This window comes from Chiloscyllium plagiosum, chromosome 9, assembly GCF_004010195.1.
Source record: "Chiloscyllium plagiosum isolate BGI_BamShark_2017 chromosome 9, ASM401019v2, whole genome shotgun sequence".
Classification (NCBI taxonomy): domain Eukaryota; kingdom Metazoa; phylum Chordata; class Chondrichthyes; order Orectolobiformes; family Hemiscylliidae; genus Chiloscyllium; species Chiloscyllium plagiosum.
Window position 1 is genome coordinate 20,675,367 of NC_057718.1, and position 13,315 is coordinate 20,688,681.

Here is a 13,315-nt window from a genome sequence, read left to right on the forward strand (position 1 = left end):
CATGCATAGACATACACAAGAAACGGTGATTACGGAACAGGTGATATGAACTGAGATCTTAAAAATCCACCAGTTCGCTGTTCTAATTTGATTCTTTCAAGTTAGCACCTTGAAAAATTCCAGGCTGAATACGTTCCTTCTGGTTTTCTGAGGAATTGGAAGTTGGAATTTTGTGATAACAGATTCATGGTAATTTACTGCCTGAAGAATCAAATGTTTGGCTTCACTGCCGATCTGATTTGGTTCTTCACATCAGCAGGTAAAGGCTATCTGCAATTCTCAGCTTGATAGTGGATATTAGGCATGGTTCTTTCTTTGCTGGTCTTGATCAGCTCCCCCTGACAGCATGTTAATAAATGTTTCATTTCACAGTCTAGTTGTCTTCATGCATCGGTGTCTGCTTTCCATTGTCCACGGAAATGGTGACTGATGGCTTGGGCAGTGACACACAATAGAATTTCACCATTTGCATCTCCTTGGAATATATCTGGTTTCTTGGTGCACCCATTCTATGGAATTCTCTTCTACCATCAAAATGTTTAAAAGCTACGAGCCATAGCTTCTACTAGAACTAGTTTCTGGAGATATTTGGATAATGGTGACCAGTAATCCAACAGGAAAGATCTGAAACATTTTAATTATCTCTCATTGAAATTTTCCAAGAACATGATTGGATTTTAATATCTTGTCTGGACAAACAGATAGTTTCCAGGCTTGTAAGATTCCATGCATATGGACAGAAAGCAATGAGGTCACCTGACCCTCAACTTCATTTTACTTCTGAGTAGTTTGTCCATTCTCCATTTTATTTTTAAAAGTGATGTATATTCTCCTGAAATTCATGCATATAACTCTGTGAACATTATGATATACTACAAGTATAAGTATTGAGATCATATTCATGCCTATTCAGTTCTAATTTACTAATCAAATGAAATTAGCCATATCTGGATTTCCAGTTAGTTGCATGTAGCAAGTGGCTAGCATGTTAGACAATATTGTTCTGGATTATTAACTCGTCTATATTTTTAGAATTTGATCAAATCACTTAGGAGCTTTTCTATTCTTAGTCTTTGTTCCCTAATGTGTTCTTGTTTTCCTAAATGTTTTCTGTTTATTCACCTAAATCAAAATGGAAAATCAACAGATCAGGTCATTGTGTTATGCTGCCAAAGATTCACAAGCACAGCATTAGTCAGAGCATGGATGATTTCACTGAAAAAAACATATAGAATGGATTAGGTACCATTTAGCAAACATGTAAACCAAATATATATCAAGCAGAAAACAAATAAAGTGCAAATTATGCATTATTTCAAAAGAAGAACAAAATAAATACAGGAAGATGATAAAATGGAACAAAATAAAGAGTAATGGAGAGCAGGTAGATTAGATGGAGGACGTTCCTTGAATGATCAGCTTGTCGATAGAACAGGGCTCGATGTCAGAAACTGGAATGAGATCAAACAAAATGAGACACCATTAACTTTGAGAACCCAAGACTTCCAATTTTAGAAATTGGAGTCAAAGCTTATAATCTTGACAATAATCAGACAGAGCTATTTAAAAAGACCTTTTCTAAACATTGACAATAGAAGGATCATGTTCTTGAGTTAAGCCAAGAAAATACAAGCAAGAATAATCTTTTAACAGAGTCAATAACAGATTTATAGACAATAATTGAAAAACACCTAAGAAAACAAAACTGTTTTAAGATTCCAAAATGTAAATACACTTAGTTAATCAGCCCACATAAGTTAGTCTAACAGTTTGAATCCTGAGAAGTGTGGATTGGTAAAAGAGGCCATGTATTCCTTTGTGAATTTTGATTCCACCAACAAATTTTGAAAGATTATCTTCCTGAAATGTTAACCCTCTCATGGTAAAGTCTTGTTGCCACATGGAAAATTTTAAAGCATGTTAAGCGGATCTGTACTGTGGCAATATTTGAGACAACAGGCTCCAAATCTAGAAGGGAAAATAAAAACAAAATATCATTCAAATAAATAAGATAAAGTTGTTTCCAGTGGAGGAATGGTTAATGACCAGCAAATACAGATCTGAGATAACTGTCAAAGGAGAAATAGGGGATTTCTTTAATGCACTAATTATTATGATCTTGTATTCACTTATTGAAAGGATAATATAAGCAAATTCAAAGAGAAATGAAAGAAAAATTGGAATCAATAGAATAAAGGGTATGGGTTAGGAATGGAAATTATTTGGATTGGTTTTTCAAATAGCTACTATAAGGATAATGGGCCATGTGAGCTGCTTGTATGTTGTTTCGTGATTCTATGATTTCGTTACTATATAGGTTTGGAAAAAAAAAGTAAAACTAACATTTAAAAAATGTTCCTGTACTCAAATACTACAAAGTTCCACAATGTTTCTTTCTCTTGGTCATGAAACCAGAGTATTACCCATAAATAATTCAAATGAGAAAAACAAATTGGGAAAATAAATACTGCAAAACTAAATAAATTGTAAATTGCATGCACATGTCACTTATGAATTGGATGCAAAATAACCATGGTAACCAATGAACTACTAATATCATGAAAGAGTAACAGAGTTTCACTAGGTCTAAGTTTGTCTGTATTTTTAAATTAGGATAAAACAGAGAAGCCCAGGTTTCTTAAAACAAATTCCCACTGCCTCTCACCAGGCATAGAGCTCTGACACAAGTGACAGACTCTGTTCAGCATGCAATCTACTCTTTGATAAACAATTACTTTGGATCTTAGCAATTTCTAAGAGCTCCGCCATTAAGAATATTTTACTTTTCAGTGGCTTGAACATCATGTGTGTGTGTGTATCTTCTGTTTATGAAATTGCCTAATGTTCTGGGGAATGGAACATTTTTCCATGTTTTTCTGCCTACTGTCAACACAAAGAACTCCCAGGTCAACTATAGCATGTGTTTGATGCAGGAAAAAGTTCCTTCTGCACTTCCCCAACAAAATGCCAGAATTTTAACCTCAAAGGAGCATTCTCAATTCACCAGTGTAACACCTCGCTTCTCTATTGTCAACTATCTTTATGGTGCCAACAAGTTAAAGTAGTGTTAGAATTTTAGGTTGCTCCTTTTCTGGATATGTATCTAGTGGAACTAGATTGAAGCAGCCCAATGTATCAGCATTTCTACTCATGGATTCAGGCCTTGAATTTCCTCTCTGAGTTATATACAGGGCAATTGTTACCTCATAGTTAATCAGCAGGGGGAGTGACACACAAGGATACTAGAGTGATCAATTTGGTCAGATTTAATTGGAATGTGGCCACTCATGGTGTGCACCAATAGTTTGGCTTTTACTCATAGCTAATTTTTGCTTCATAATTTAATGTAAGTGAGAGTTCTTAACGGTGTGGAAAAGGCAATGATGCATCCGGGATCTGATTAAATGAGTGAACCAAGAGTCCCCATTCTTAACTCATGAGATTTAAAAACTGAAAAAGAAGCAGAGGAACAGCAGAGAAGGAGGATGAACTAGAGCCAAATAGAAACAGAATGGGAAATAAAATGAAGAAAGTAAAAAATAAATCAGAGAAAAAGGAACAGAAATCTAAAGTAGGAAGCAGATTTATGATTAGACCATTTTTATACAATTTATTACATGTAAAATTGATAAACAACTTTTAAAAGTGATTCATTTCTGGGCTGGACAGATTCGTTGGCATTACAATTATGAGTATTTTGTCATTTATTGATTACTTCTGTAGTTAATTATAAACTTAGATGTTGGCTATGCTGAATGATCAGCACGCCATGGCAGCAGGCAGAAGAAACATCCCAGGCCTCTTTGGTGAAGATCTCCGAACCTTACTGTGGATCTTGCATATCAGTAAATCATTAGACAGCATTCCCACTCCTTAATATCAGTAAACAATCAGCTTTCTTCCTTACTGATATCAATAAATTAGTACAGGTAATCACCATTCTTCCTCATTAATATCAATGAACCATTATTCTGTTTTAGTGTGCCTTCATCCCACAACACACGAGACAAGGTTTTTTTCTGCGTTCAAACTCCTCTAGTTCCAGCTATCCTGGCACAAACCAGTGACAACTGAAGATGATGAATCCTTGAGTACATGCCTAGCTTATCTAGTGCATACCTTGTGTGGAATTGTGAACAATTTGCCCCATTTTAACATGCAAGACAAATATCTGTCAGCATTGTGAGACCTCAAGACAAACTCAGATGTGTATATCAGCAAACCTGACAAGGGACTGAAATAGTTATTCTCAAGCGTAACTATATCAACAACATTTGAAATTTGTAGGTATTGGACCTGCCACTCAGCATGAATAGACAGCCTTACTTGTAAACAAGTTGGAAAATGGGTTTGCTGAACCCACAATCCAGAGCATTGAGCTGCTGGGAGATATTTATGATAACATTTGTCTTCACAGCTCACTGCATCGGTGCACATATGGGCTGCCCACCAACACACAAAATGATGTACCTATAACTTTATCTTTTCCCCTGACCAATTCTGCACAACACGAACTGACCAAAAGGTTGGGTCAATTGCTACAAACAGTTTTGAGCAAGTATTCTGGATTCCTTCATATGTGAAGGTCTTGCATATTGACAGCAATACAGTGTTGATGCATCCATGTAACCTTGCTAGCTTATACGCAAATGTACTCCTCAAGGAAGTTACAGACACCTGCACTACAGCACTAAGCCATGGTGATCTAGATTCACCACTATTGTGTGAATTCTTTGAACTTATGAACACAAATTGTGCAGTTGAGTTCAGTTTAAACAACACCAAGTTTGCCCAAATTGATGGTGTTGCCAAGAGATCTCCACTAGCCCCAGCACGCACAAATTTCTTTGTTGGATTCCATAAGAAATGTGTCATTGGTGTAATGACATCTAACCTTCTATCCCTTGCACATTTCTGATATTTAGATTCTGCGTTTACTATAACTGAAGCTGCAAATAAGAATTTCCTAACATGTCTTCATGGGCTCCATTCTATGTTCAAATTCAAACTTAAAATTCAACTGTCAAATTAGCTCCTTATTCTCAACAACAACTGAGAAATCGAACAGCAGGTTCTCTATTACTGCCCATTACAATCACAGATCAGTATAAATGAACTGTATACATATGTCTATCCAGTTCTGAGATCTGTGTTTATATGTGCTTAAGTCACTCAGGGTGACAGGATAGTTAGAGCAAGCATGTAATAAAGCATACAATATCCAGACTTTATTAATAAGGACATAGAGTACAGGAGCAAAATGGTTACACTGAACATGTGTAAGATACGAGTTAGACCTCAAGTATTATGTATAGTTCTAGACTGTATACTTCAGGAAGGATGTAGATACTGATATGAAGATGTGGGTGTACTGTACCTTTAAGTGAATTAAAAGCTAGCAAAACTACTTGACAGCACCAAGAGTTCTGAACAAGATATAATGTAAGCTTTTGGTGTGGTATCCAGGGTAGCTGGTTGCCTGGAGACAAAAACAAATTTGAATGTGGCTAATCAGTTTAAATTATACCACAAAAAAACCCCCAAACTCCAATTTTAGTATATTGACGATATTAAAAGCCAATGACATAATCAGATGCTTTGAGGGTATAAGATCGGGAAAAATTAAACTGTTGAGGGAGAACTACCAAGCCACCAACACATGCAGACTGTCAGGAGAATAATTTTCTTCAAGGTACCTTTATTGATCAGTGACCTGTGAAACAGAAATCCCTGAAGAAGAAAAGAAGACAGAGGAAGATATAAAGAGAAGATTTGACAGCTGGCTGCTTTTGAAATTTGAATTTTGATAAGTCTTAATCAGGGGTTTTATGGAACTAGTATTTTAGAAGGGAAAGTAAAAGATAGGTTCGAGGAAGGAGTTGTAAATAGTTGTTAGTTAATTATTCTCTGTTATACTTTAAGAAATAAAGTTGTTAATTTTTACTTTAAGTAGTGACCTTTGGGATAGTTCTTGGCCGCTCCAATTTTCACAGATTACTGCATGGGATAAATCTTTTCTGTGTTGCTGGTTTAAATTAATCAGGGCGTTTACCCATGTCATAACAGTTTGGGGGCTCATCCAGGATTTGAACTGGTTTAGACAGATTTGAATAGAACTGGAGGTACGAAAAGTCCCAGCAGATTTAAACACTTGCAGGTTAGTGTCCTAGATCTTTAAATAAAATGTAAGTGAGACCATTTGTTTACTTTCAGTGACTTGTAATTGATTTAATTAAAAGTGAGAGAAAAGGTTGTGGGATTTGAAGATGATTCTCAAATTTGCCAAGAACGTTTATAAGGAAAGTAAAAGGTCGTACTGTTAAAATTAGCAAATACGTTAGATTTAGGTTTAACCAAGGACAAAAGTAGAGCTGAAATTGTAAGGGAGTTACTCAAACATTTAGGTATGTTAGAGGAATAGACAAGTGCAATAGAGGTAGAAAAGCTTAAATTACAATTGAGGAAAATGGAGTTAGAAGATAAACAGAGAGCGAGAGGAAAAGGGAGAAAGTTCTTAGCTGAGCAAAGAGAGAGGAGAAAGAGAGAGAGGAGAGAGAGTGAGGAAAAAGAAAGAGAGAGAAAGTTCTTAGCTGAGCAAAAGGAAAGAAAATTTGAACTTGAGAAGTTGTGACTTAGTCAGCAAAGTCAAGTTACCAGGATGGAGATTAAAAGAGAAGGTAGTGATATATATAAATAGGTCAAAACTCTGCTACATTTTGATGAGAAAGATGTTGAAGCCTTCTTTATTTCATTTGAAAAATTGCCTAGGCAGATGGCGTGGTCCGAGGATTTATGAGTAATGCAAGTTCAGACTAAACTGGTAGGCAGAGCTAGTGAAGTATTTGCCATGCCGTCAGATGAGGGGTCAAGAATTTATGAAGAGGTTAAACAGACTATTTTAGGTGCTTATGAATTAGTACCAGAAACATATAGACAGCAGTATAGAAACATACAGAAGGAACCAGGTCAGACTTACGGGTACTTTAAAAATATATAAAACTTTTGAGGCTCTACGAGAGATTATTCTGTTGGAGGGGTTCACAAACTCACTTCTAGAGATGGTAAGAATTCATGTGGAGGAACAGAAAGTTCAGCCAGTGAGAAGGGCAGTAGAATTAGCAGATGAGTACATGTTGGTGCATAAGACAAGCTTCCGGCCAGAATCCCTATGTGGGATAGAGGTTGGGAGAAGGGGAGATCCTACACTACAAACCCAAGAGTAGAGAGCACTGGAAAGAATTTACCACAGGATGAAAAAGAAGCCCAAGAGGCTAGAAAGGAGTTGAAAGGCCTCAGGTGTTTCCATTGTGGTGAAGTGGGACACATAAAGTAACAGTACTGGTCGTTAAAGAAAGGCACTGTGGGAAAAGATGTGGTAAAAGAAGCTAAGCCAGTGGCATTAGTGAAAGTAGTAAAGGCAACCCCAAGAAGAGCCGAGGAGCCATAGGAGAGTCACAGCCTAGGCCGGGGCTGGATATGGAGTTAGTATCTGATTTCTACAAAGAATTTGCCTCAGTGGGTAAAGTTTACTCAGAAAGAATGGGGGAAAGGACAAGAAGTTATAATTTTGAGAGATACAAGATCTAACCAGTCGCTTATAGTAAGGGATGAGTGAAAATGAACTCTTTCACTCATCTGTGACCTGAGAGTGTGGCAATTTGTGGGATAGATGGACAGAAAATTAACGTTCCCCTATGTAAGATCAGATTGGAGTGCCATCTCAAGACTGGGGAAGGTACAGTGGGAGTGGTTGACAGAGTCAGTTTTAGGAATTCAGTTTGTTCTTGGGAATGATTTGGTAGGATCCAAGGTGGGAGTGACATCCCTTGTTGTGGAGAAGCCCAAGGAAGACCAAGAAACTGAGGAGTTAAAACACAAATATTCTGGTATTTTCCCAGACTCTGTGGTAACCAGATTCCATCATCATAAGTCACAGCACGAAGCAAAAAGTAAAGATAAAGATGGAGGAGCTGAGGTTCAGTTAGCTGATACCCTGTTTGACGTAATGGTGCAGGAAAAACCTGAACAGGCAGAGGGTCAGAGGTTTAGTCCTGAAAGGCTAAGGGATGTGTGACAGCAAGACAAGACGATAAAAGATATATATGTGGATGTGAAAAGGAGGCAGAGAATATTCTGGAGGGTTACTATCTGAAAGATAGAATCCTAGGACTGAGTGCAGAGGAGAAATGGGCTGAGGTGCACCAGATTGTGTTGTCGGTAACATACAGACAGGAGGGGTATGGGTAGCACATGAACTACCTGTAGGAGGTCTCCTAGGGGTACGAAAGACTCAGGTTAAGGTACAAAAACATTTTTATTGGCCTGAATGCACAAGGATGTGGTTAACTTTCGCCATATCTATCGTACATGCCAAATAGTAGGTAAACCACATTCGGTAATAAAGCCAGCACCTTTGTTGCCAATTCCCGCATTTGAAGAACTTTTCATGTGGGTTATAATTGATTGTGTAGATTCCCTCCTGAAAACTTAAAATTGGAACCAGTACTTGTTAACCATAATGGACATGTCTACCAGATTTCCGGAGGCAATTCCATTATGGAGTATCAAGGCCAAAAAGGTGGCAGAGAAGTTAGTAGCTTTCTGCACATGGTATGGGTTACCCAGAGAGATTCAGTCAGACCAAGCGTCAAATTTTACTGCGCAGCTGTTGAAGGTGGTCATGGATAGCTCAGGTATACAGCACTTTGAATCCAGTGCGTCTCATACTGAATCTCAGGGAGCTTTAGAAGGGTGGCATCAGACCTTTAAGACTGTGTTGAGAGCATGCTGTCAGGATTGGGATAAAGATATCCTATTCATATTGTTTGCCATTAGAGATTCCCCAAATGAATCTACTCAGTTCACTGCCTTTGAGTTAATATTGGGCATGAAGTGAGAGGGCCTTTGAAATTAATTAAAGAAAAATTGACAGGACCAAAGTCGGAGATCTCACATTTAGATTATGTATCAGAGGTGAGGGAGAGATTAAATAGAGTAGATGAGTTAGCTAACAGTACCTAAAGAGGGCACAGTGTAGAATGAAGCAGATGGCAGATAAAAGCTCTGAGACTCGGATGTTTTCCTGAGGGGATGATGTGTTAGTACTGTTACCAGTGATAGGAGATCCCTTCAAAGCCAGGTTTAGTGGTCCCTATCAAATTGAGAAAAAGTTGAGTCAGGTGAACTATCTAGTAAAGATGCCAGATAGAAAAAAAAGGCATCGGGTCTGTCATGTGAACATGCTGAAACAGTATTATACTAGACAGAAAGAACTGGAGAAACAGGTGTTAGTTACACCCCGCAGAGTGAGGAGTCAAATCCAGATGATGTGCCTCAGAATAGATTAAAAAATGAAGAAGTCCTTGAGGAGTGGGATAGGTTAGTAAGCTATCTGTCTCAGGAGCATAGAATGCAGTTGAAAGATTTGTTACTGCAGTGTAAGGATGTATGTAAGAATCAGAAGTGGAGGACTAATGTTGTTGTACATGAAGTAGACGTAAGGAATACTGATCTGATAAAACAACACCCCTATCGGCTTAATCCTTTCAAAGCCAGACAAGTCCAGATGGAGGTGGAGGCCATGCTTGCCGAGGGCATCATCGAACCAAGCCAGAATGAATGGAGTTTGCCGATCATCTTAGTTCCCAAACCTGATGGGACTCAACGATTCTGTGTGGATTATCGGAAGGTCAATGTTGTTACAAAATCGGACTCATATCCAATTCCTGGATTGGAGGACAGTTTCGAGAAAGTTGGACAAGCCAATTACATCACCAAGTTGGACTTAGTGCAGGCACCTTTATCAGAGTAGGTGAAAGAAATTTCTGTGTTTGTAACCCCAAAATGGGCTAGATCAAAATGGGCGACTGACGGAGTTTGCACATTCTCCCCGTGTCTGTGTGGGTTTCCTCTGGGTGCTCCGGTTTCCTCCCACAGTCCAAAGATGTGCAGGTCAGGTGAATTGACCATGCTAAATTGCCTGTAGTGTTACGTTAAAAGGGGTAAATGTAGGGGTATGGGTGGGTTGCGCTTCGGCGGGTCGGTGTGGACTTGTTGGGCCGAAGGGCCTGTTTCCACACTGTAAGTAATCTAATCTAATCTAAAAAAAAAGTGATGCCATTTGGAATGAACAACGCACCCACCACATTCCAAAGAGTCATGAACAGAGTTGTGGCTGGGTTGACAAACTGTGCAGTCTATGTGGATGATGTAGTGATCTTTAGTAAGTCCTGGTAACATCACATGGTACAGTTGAGAGAGCTCTTTGACTGACTACGAGAGTCAAAACTAGAAATGAACGTAAACAAAACAGAATTTGCGAAACATCGGTCATGAAAGGTTGACCCCACGGAACACAAAGACAAAGGCCATCGAGAAATTTCCACAACCAACCTCAAAGAAAAGGTGCGTCGTTCTTAGGATTCAGCAGTTTCTATTGGATGTTTGTTCCAAACTTCAGCAGTGTAGTGGTACTGTTAACCGATTTGCTGAAGAAGAACACAAAGTTTCAGTGGGCAGTACCATGCCAGGAGGCATTCGACCATTTTAAATCAATATTAACCATCAAACCAGTTTTAGCTACACCAAACTTTTTAAAACCTTTTAAAGTCTCGATTGATGCTCGTGACATAGGAGTTGGAGCTGTACTCCTACAGGAAGATGAGGATGGGATTGAACCGCGAGTTGGTTACTTTTCAAAGAAAATCAACATCCACCAGAGAAAATATTTCACAATTGAAAAGGAACTACTGAGTTTGGTATTGGCCTTACAACACTTTCATGTATATGTCATGAACAATGTGCCGGAGACGGTAGTGTACACGGATCAGAATCCCTTTACATTCTTAGAATGCTTAAAAGACAAGAATGAGACTATTTCATTGGAGTCTTATGCGACAGACTTTCAATTTAAAAGTCGTATATGTTGTGGGTCATAAGAATGTAATCACAGATGCGTTATTGCGAATTTAACTGATAAAGTTTAGCTGAGATTTGTATTTATTTAACATTATATACATATATACAGTTATATGGGAAGATGTTAAGGTGAAATTAGATTAAAGGTATCGGTATGTTGGGGTAATGTGTTTAAAGATTAGAAAAAAAATGAAGTAATCTTTTCATTATGATGGTTCATTTTCTTCTTAAGGGGGAGGTGTTATGAAAATGTGGGTGTACTGTACCTTTAAGAGAGTTAAAAGCTAGCAGAATTACTTGACAGCACCAAGTGTTCTGAACAAGATACAATGTAACCTTTTGGTCCAGTAACTAGGGTAGCTGGTTGCCTGGAGACAAAAACAAATTTGAATGTGGCCAATCAGTTTAAATTATACCTCCCCAAAAAAAAACAAACTCCAATCAAGTTTGAATTTAGTATATTGAAAATATTAAAAGCCAATGACATGATCTGATATATAACATCAGGAAAAATTGAACAGTTGAAGGAGAACTGCCAAGCCACCAACACATGCAGACTGCCAGGAGAATAGCTTTCTTAAAGGTACCTTTATTGATCATTGACCTGTGAAACAGAAATCCCTAAGAAGAAAAGAAGACAGAGGAAGATATAAAGAGAAGATTTGACAGCTGGCTACTTTTGAAATTTGAATTTTGATAAATCTTAATCAGGGGTTTTATCGAACTAGATTTATAGAAGGGAAAGTAAAAGACAGGTTTAGAGGAAGGAGTTGTAAATAGTTGTTAGTTAATTATTCTCTGTTATACTTTAATTTTTACTTTAAGTAGTGACCTTTGGGATAGTTCTTGGCCTCTCCAATTTTCACTGATTACTGCATGAGATAAATCTTTTCTCTGTTGCTGGTTTAAATTAAGCAGGGGGTTTACTTGTATACATTGGAGAGGATGTAAAAAGGGCATACCTGAATGGATCTTGTATTGTATACAGTGTGCCACCATCTCTGCTGGGACTGTCCTGTCAGTAGGCCACGACATACCCAAGGATGATAATGGTATTGCCTAGGAATTCTTCTTTAATATTCACTCATGCGATGTGGGCGCAATTTATTGCCCATCCCTTGTATGTAAGGCGTTGCTTGAGTTGTATGTGAGTCAATGCTCCCAATTCCTGCATTAGTAAAGAGTACTTTGCAGGGTCAACTGGGCTAAGTTTGTCATTGTTGTTTCCGGTGCTTTAGTCAATTTTAGGTAGCCTGTCCAGTTTCATTCCTTTTTTTGAGACCTTCCTTGAGTTGATACAGCTGAATGGCTGCTGATTTATGAATCAACCACATTGCTGTGGGTCTGGGGGCACATGTAGGCCAGAATGGAAAATCAATGGGAAGGAAGGAAATCAGGGAAACAAATGAGTTTTCTTTTTGACAATCAACAATGGTTTCATGCTCATCATTCAACTTTCAATTCTAAAAATTGTTTACCTTAACTTACATTTCACTATCTGCCATATTGGAATTTGTACCCAGGTCCTGAGGACGTTACTTGGGTCTCTGGATTATGGTTCCAACGACAATACCACTCGTCCATTACCTCCCCATGATTGGTGCGATATAGAGGAATCCAGATACCTGGATGTGAATAATATAAAGTCAGCAAGCAGATTATTGTATGTCATTAGAAAGACAAATTGAATGTTGGCCACCAATGCAAGTGAACTGAATTTAAAATCAGATAAATCTTGATACATCTTTAAAAGGAATTTGTGAGACCATACCTAGAACTCTGCTTACAGTTTTTGCTTGTTTATTTAAGGAAGATTATATTAGCATTGGAAACAAGTTCATAGAAGGTTCACTAGGCAGATTCCTGGGATAAAGAGGTTGGCTCTGAGGAAGTTTTTAGCAGGAAAATTTCCCAGTTATGTCCTGTCCACAAAAAAAGGGCAAATTCAATCTAGTCAATTACTGCCTCATCAGTCTGTCTTCATCATAAATAAAGTGTTAGAAGAGGTCACTGACAGTGCGATCAAGTGGCACTTGTTCCGTAATAATCTGCTCACTAACATCCAGTTGGAGGTCCACCAGGAGCGATTGAGTTTCTGACCTTACTGTAGCCTTGGTGTCTACGTGGATAAAAGAGCTGAATTTCAGAAAGTAAGTGATTGCTCTTGTCGTCAAGGCTGCATTTGAACAAGTGTGGCATTTAGGAGCCGTAGCAAAACTGTAGTCAATGGGAATCAGGAGGAAAACTAGGCTTTGGATAGAGGTGTAAACTAATAGAATAGGGTAGTGGTTGAGGAGGCTGTGTTGGATTCAGTTGTGTGGAAAAAATTAAAGGGGTGTAGGCTCAACAGAGGTTGTTAAAGTTTCCATAACAAGTAATAGGACATAAAATATGAAAC

At 38.2% G+C, this 13,315-nt stretch overlaps 1 long non-coding RNA gene across 1 annotated transcript; it reads right to left on the reverse strand.

Annotated features, from left to right (window-relative positions):
- Nucleotides 1-1,381: 1,381 nt before the first annotated feature.
- On the reverse strand, nucleotides 1,382-12,532 carry LOC122553211. The gene is made up of 3 exons (XR_006312633.1): nucleotides 12,406-12,532; nucleotides 10,393-10,487; nucleotides 1,382-1,451 (listed from the first exon to the last, which is right to left on the reverse strand). It is a non-coding gene; the product is annotated as an uncharacterized LOC122553211 (long non-coding RNA).
- Between the last annotated feature and the right edge of the window lie 783 nt (nucleotides 12,533-13,315).